A 6,301-nucleotide genomic window follows, 5' to 3' on the forward strand; every position below is an offset into this window, starting at 1 on the left:
AAGTGGTAAAACCTAGACAACACTACCCTAACTAAGTGATCAAGATTAATGTCATCGATTTGTTCTGTGAATATCATGAACATCTTGATGCGATGTAACGAGAAGGGCACTTCGCCTCTGTGGTATTCTTTTTAAAATTGTGGCATCACAATGTTGTGCAACCATCATCTTTATTTTATTCCAATATTTTTCATCACCTCAAACAGAAACTCCATACCCATTAAGCAATAACTCCCCATTCTCTCCTTCTCCCAGCCTCTACTTTCTGTCTCTATAAATTCAACTATTCTAGATACTTCATAAAAGTAAAATTATGCAATATTTGTTGTTTTGTGTCTGGCTTATTTCATTTAGCATAATGTTTCAAAGATTGATTCATGTTGTGGCGTGTATCAGAACTGCATTCCTTTTTATGGCTTACAAGTATTCCACTGTATGTATATACCACATCATTTATCCATTCACCTGTTGATGGACTCAGGTTACTGACACCTTTTGGCTATTGTGAATAGCGCTGCCTTGATATTGTGAACATTGGTGTACAAGTATCTGTTCGAGTCCCTGTTTTCAATATTTTGGGGTATACACGTAGGAGTAGAATTGCTGGGTCATATGATAGAGTAGTTCTGTGTTTAACTTTTTGAGGAACCAAACTGTTATCCAGCAAAGGCATTACCGTACATTCCCACCAGCAATATATGAGAGTTTCAATTTCTCTACATCCTCCTCGACACTTGTAGTTTTTTTTTTTTTTAAATTGTAACCATCCTGATAGGCGTGAAATAGTGTCCCATCATGGTTTTGATTTGTGTTTCCCTAATGAATAATGATACTGATCATCTTTTCATGTGTCTATTGGCCATCTGTATATCTTCTCTGTAGAAATGTCTATTCGGGTCATTTGCTCATTTTTTAACGGAGTTGTTTGTCTTTTTGTTGTTGAGTTGTAAGAGTTCTTTATATATTCCAGATATTAAACCCTTATCACCGATATGATTTGCAAATATCTTCTTCCATTCCATAGTTTACCTTTCTGCTCTTTGATAGTGTCCTTTGATAATAAAGTTCTATTTATCCATTTTTCCTTTTTTGCCTGTGCTTTGCCATATTTAGAAACCATTGACAAATCTGAGGTCATGAAGTTTTGGCCCTATAAACTTTTTTCTAAGAGTTTCATAGGTTTTGTTCTACCTTAGGTCTTTGATCCATTTTTTAATTAATTTTTCTCTGTAGAGTAAGAGTCCATCTTTATTCTTTTTTTCATTTGGATATCCAGTTTTTCCAGCATTATTGTTTTCCCCCATTAATGGTGTTGACATGATTGTTGAAAATCAATTGACCATTGATGCAAGGGTTTATTTCTAAATTCTCAATTCTGTTACATTGGTCTATTTGTCTTATGCCATCAATACACTGCTTTGAATATGGTAGCTTTGTAGTAAGTTTTAAACTTGAGAAATGTGAGTCCTCCAACTTTTTTCAAAATTGTGTGGGCTATTCTGGGTCCCCTGAAATTCCATATGAATTTTAGTTCAGTTTTTCACTTTCCGGAAAAAAAAAACCGTATCATTAGAATTTTGATAGGGATTGCATTGAATCTGTAAACGCTTTGGGCAGTATTGTCAACAGTATTAGTAGTTTTCCATGTACAAGTCTTACACCTCTTTTATTAAATTTATTCCTAAGTATTTTATTCTTTTTGATGCTATTATAAATGAATTATTTTCTTATGGACAGCTGATTTATTTTTATTTTATTTTTTTAGGCGAGGCAACCCTTGGTTGATCTTACAGATTGCAAGGACCTTGTAAGCTTACAATTCCTTATTTTTTAAATTTTTTACGCCTACAGCACCTGGTCTTCCTAGGTGGTCTCCCATCCAAGTACTAACCAGGCCCAACCCTGCTTAGCTTCCGAGATCAGACGGGATCAGGCTTGTTCAGGGTAGCATGGCCGTAGACACAACCGATTTTTTGACAAAGGCAATTTAGTTGAAAAAAAGATCATCTTTTCAATGAATAGTTTTGGAACATGCAGAAAACAAAAACCAAACAACAAACATACAAATGAAAGAACTTTAATCAATACCTCATATCATATAGAAAAATTAACTCGAAATAAATCATATTCCTAAATGTAAATCCAAAACTGTAAGTCTAGATTTCTAGAATTTCCAGAAGAAAACACGGGGAAAAAAATCTTTGTGACCTTGGGTTAGGCAAAGATTTCTTAGACATGACACCAACAAATTCTCCATAAAGAACAAATTGATAAATTGGACTTCATCAAAAGTAAAATCTGCTCTTCAAAAACCACTATTAAGAGATTGAAAAGACAAGTCACAGACTGAGCATATATTTGATAAAGGAGTCTCACGGAAAGATTTTCTCCCAGTTGTAAGTACTCACCCATGTCTTCTTCCAGTACTTGTATGTTTTATTTTTATATTTAGATTTCTAAACAATTTGAAATTTATCCTAATGAATAATATGAGATGCAGACCCAATTTTACATTTTCCAAATGGCTATCCTGTTGTTCCAACTCTATTTCTTAAAAAAATTCAATTCCTCTCTCTCGTTGAATTCTCCACCTTTATCATAAATTAACATTTTCAAATGTATGTAGTTCTATTTCTAGACTTTCTATTCTTATTGTCTGTATATTTATCCATGCACCACCACCACACTTTTTATATTATAGAGGCTTTACAATATGTTGTAACATTGGATGTGGCTAGATTTCTACATCACGACACTAAAAATTTTCAGGATTTTCCTGGATAGTCTTGTTTGGTTGGTTGTTTTCCATGTGAACTTTATAATCAATGTGTTTAATTCCAGAAAGGAAACCTGTTGGTGTTTTTTATTGGGAGCATGTTAAATTTATAAATTAACAGGGAGAATTGATGTCATTGGATATTGACTCTTCTTATCCAAAAACAAGGCTTGCTTTTCTATTTGTTTCTGTTAAATTTTGTCTCTTTCAGTAATGTTTTAAAGTTTTCTTCATGTACCTTTGTATATGTCTGTATTGCCTAAGCATTTTGTCTTCTTTGTTGCTATTTTAAATAGTCTTCTCTTCCTTATATTTTCCAACTGATCATTATTTGAATATGGAAAGGTCACTGTATTTCTTTGTTAATTTTATAACTTGTTACTTTACTAAATTTTATTATTTATAGTAGTGTTCCCATTGATTCCCTTGGATTTTTCTGATATACAATGATATAATTTGTTAAAAGGGATGCTTTTATCTTACCCTTTAAATTAATGTTATGATACCATGTTAAGTGAAGTGACATTCTTATATCATTCCTGACTAGCAAGAATGTCTCTAGTGTTTCCTTATTAAAACAATGTTGGCTTTTACACACACACACACACACACACACACACACACCTTTTAATCATGTTAAAGAAATATCTATTGATTCCTACTTCACTGAGATTTTAAATCAGAAATGGATGTAAATTATGACAAATGCTTTATCAGCAATTGTGAAGATAATTGTGTGATATTTCTTTTTAGAACTATTACTATAATAAATTACATTAATGGATTTTTCTAATATTGAACCATCTTTCATTCCTGTAGCGAACATCACTTGGTCATAATGTACACTTTTAAAAGTGTTTTGTTGGATTCTATTTGCTAATATCTTATTTAAGATTTTTACATTAATATTCACAAGCGAGACTGTTCTGTAATTTTCTTTTATGTATATGTACAATCTGTGCTATTTTTTTATATCAATGTAAAGTTCATTTCATAAAATTTTTTAGAAAGTTTCCACTTTTTTCTATGACCCAGATGTTATTTTTTAAATAAATTTATTTATTTAAATTAGTTTCAAGTATACAGTACATTGGTTAGACATCTATAATGTTCATAAAACTATCCCCCCAATTGCTCCCTCCCTCCCCTGGCCCTCTACTTAGCCATCATATTAATGCTAACTGCATTGCCTCTGCCATGCTCTTGTGCCCAACTATCAACTACTAATTTGTACTTCTTTAATCCTTCATTCCATTCTCCCAGCCTCCCAACCTTCCTCCCTTCTGTCCGTCACCGAATTGTCCACTATATTTGTGAGTCTGTTTTTGATTAGTTTGTTCTTTTTGTTCCTTAGATACCACATATAAGTGAAATCATATGGTATTTCTCTTTCTCTGTCTGACTTATTTCACTCAGCATAATAACCTGTAGGTCCATCCATGTCATTGCAAATGGTAGGATTTCATTTTTTTAATGGCTGAGTAATATTCCATTATATATATATATATGAATCATAATTTCTTTATCCAATCTATGACCCAGATTTTAAGTAGAATCAAGAGTATATTTAGGAAAACCATTTATGCAATGGTTTGAGTTGTGATCTGAACTAATCACTTTTTTTCTATGGAACACCATTTTTACTTGAAAGAGCAACTAACAAACTATAAGTTACTCAGACTTAAGTATTTGGTATACATTTTCTCAAAAATAAACAAAATGAACTTGTCATTTTAAAGAAAACAAATGACAACATTTGTTGTCGATGATAAAATTTAAGCTTTTAAATGAAAATTAGAATTTTGGAAAACTTGTATCTGCAACTGTGAGACTGACAGCTCCTCGATACTCAAAAACCTTTTTGATGAGATAGGTAGTGAAATTAACAAAAGTGATCTTTAAATACTTACATAATGAAGTTTGTCAGTTTTTAATATTGTATAATGAAATGTGTCAATGTGCATAACTCAGTGAATCATTTTTTTCCAAATGACCAGTTTGGTCTAAAAGTAAGATGTAGCATATCCATGGTGTCAGATTCCACATAGCTTTCAACAAACTTCCACTTTTTGAATTTTGGTGTAGTATAAAAAAAAAAAGTTCACAATTGTCTGAATTGGCTATTAAAATACTACTCCCTTTACTAACTACACATTTGGGTGAGTCCAGATCTTCTTCACACACTTCAACCAAAACAGCATGATTCAACAGAGTCAATGCAGAAGCTTTTTATTAAATCAGATAGTAAGAAGTTATAAAACTGTAAAACAATGCCACTTTTCTCACTAAATTGTTCTCATTTTGGAAAATATAATTATTTTTCACAGGTTATGTTAATATTTAATGGGTTTATTATTGTTTTCAAATGAACTAATAAAGAAATATTTTTAAATTTCTCAGTTTTAATAGCTAATATGGTAAATATTTATAGATACAATCCACATAAAAGCTCTTTGGGAGGGGTCTTAAATAATTCTTAAAATGTAAAGGAGTTCTGAGACCAAAAAGTTTAAGAAGCAGCATTTAGTGGATTCCTCAGGAAAAAGTATATGTTCACATTTTTGCCAGTGGCCTTCATACTTGAACACAGTATAAGGGGATATAAAATTCTTGAATCATCTTTTCTTTTTAAAATATCTGGAAAAGTCTGTTTCATTGTTTCTGGCATAAACTGCGACTGTAGAGAAGTCTGGTACCAATTTAATTTTCTTTTCTTTATAAGTGACTAGTACTTTTTGCCTGGATGCTCAAAGGGGCTTTTCCCCTTATCTTTAAAGACCAATAGTTTACTAGAAAATGTCTTGGTTTTGACTGTTCTGAGTCAGTTTTCTCCTATACACGATATGCTCTTTCAATATGTAGATTTATGTCTTATTTTATTACAAGAAACGTCTCAAAATTTCGTTTTAAACAGTTATTCTGATATATTGCTTTGGTATTCCTCAGGGGAATAAATGTGTGTGTGTGTGTGTGTGTGTGTGTGTGTGTGTGTGTGTGTGTGTGTGTGAGAGAGAGAGAGAGAGAGAAAACTCTTTTGCTTGTTTTCTATAACTATCGCTTTCTCTTGAAACCTTTTTAATTCTCCTTTTTGCCCTTAATTGTGCTTTTTACCCTCATTTTTATTTCTAAAAACTTTTTTTTCCCGAGATTTCTTAGTTCTCATTTAATACCCGACTGTTCTCTATACATATCACTTTTAAGCTTTTCTAATTCTGATTTTCGCTGTTCCGTCAACGCACCTATTATTTTCTTTATTCTATTTAAAAATATTAGGTTGAAGTTTTCATCTGCTTCGTGATCACATTTTTCTAGTGTGTTACTGACTACCGGAACATTATAAGATTTACTGCATTTTCGCCTTGTTTCCACAGTACCATGTATGGCATTAGGTCATATTCCTTACGTGGTCCCAGTCTTACACGAGGTTGGTTTTCCTGGACTATGAAGCACCCTTGCCTCTAGCACGCCACCTGGAGTCCCGCCGTCGCCCCTACTACGCGGCCGTGAGCCCCGCCTACGCACTTA

The 6,301-nt window shown here is 32.5% G+C and overlaps 1 non-coding gene across 1 annotated transcript; it reads right to left on the reverse strand.

Moving 5' to 3' along the window:
- Positions 1-1,842: 1,842 nt before the first annotated feature.
- LOC111747173 lies at positions 1,843-1,961 on the reverse strand. Its single transcript, XR_002783431.1, has one exon. It is a non-coding gene; the product is annotated as a 5S ribosomal RNA (ribosomal RNA).
- Between the last annotated feature and the right edge of the window lie 4,340 nt (positions 1,962-6,301).

The sequence above is a fragment of the Pteropus vampyrus genome, unplaced genomic scaffold (assembly GCF_000151845.1).
Source record: "Pteropus vampyrus isolate Shadow unplaced genomic scaffold, Pvam_2.0 Scaffold213, whole genome shotgun sequence".
Taxonomy (NCBI): domain Eukaryota; kingdom Metazoa; phylum Chordata; class Mammalia; order Chiroptera; family Pteropodidae; genus Pteropus; species Pteropus vampyrus.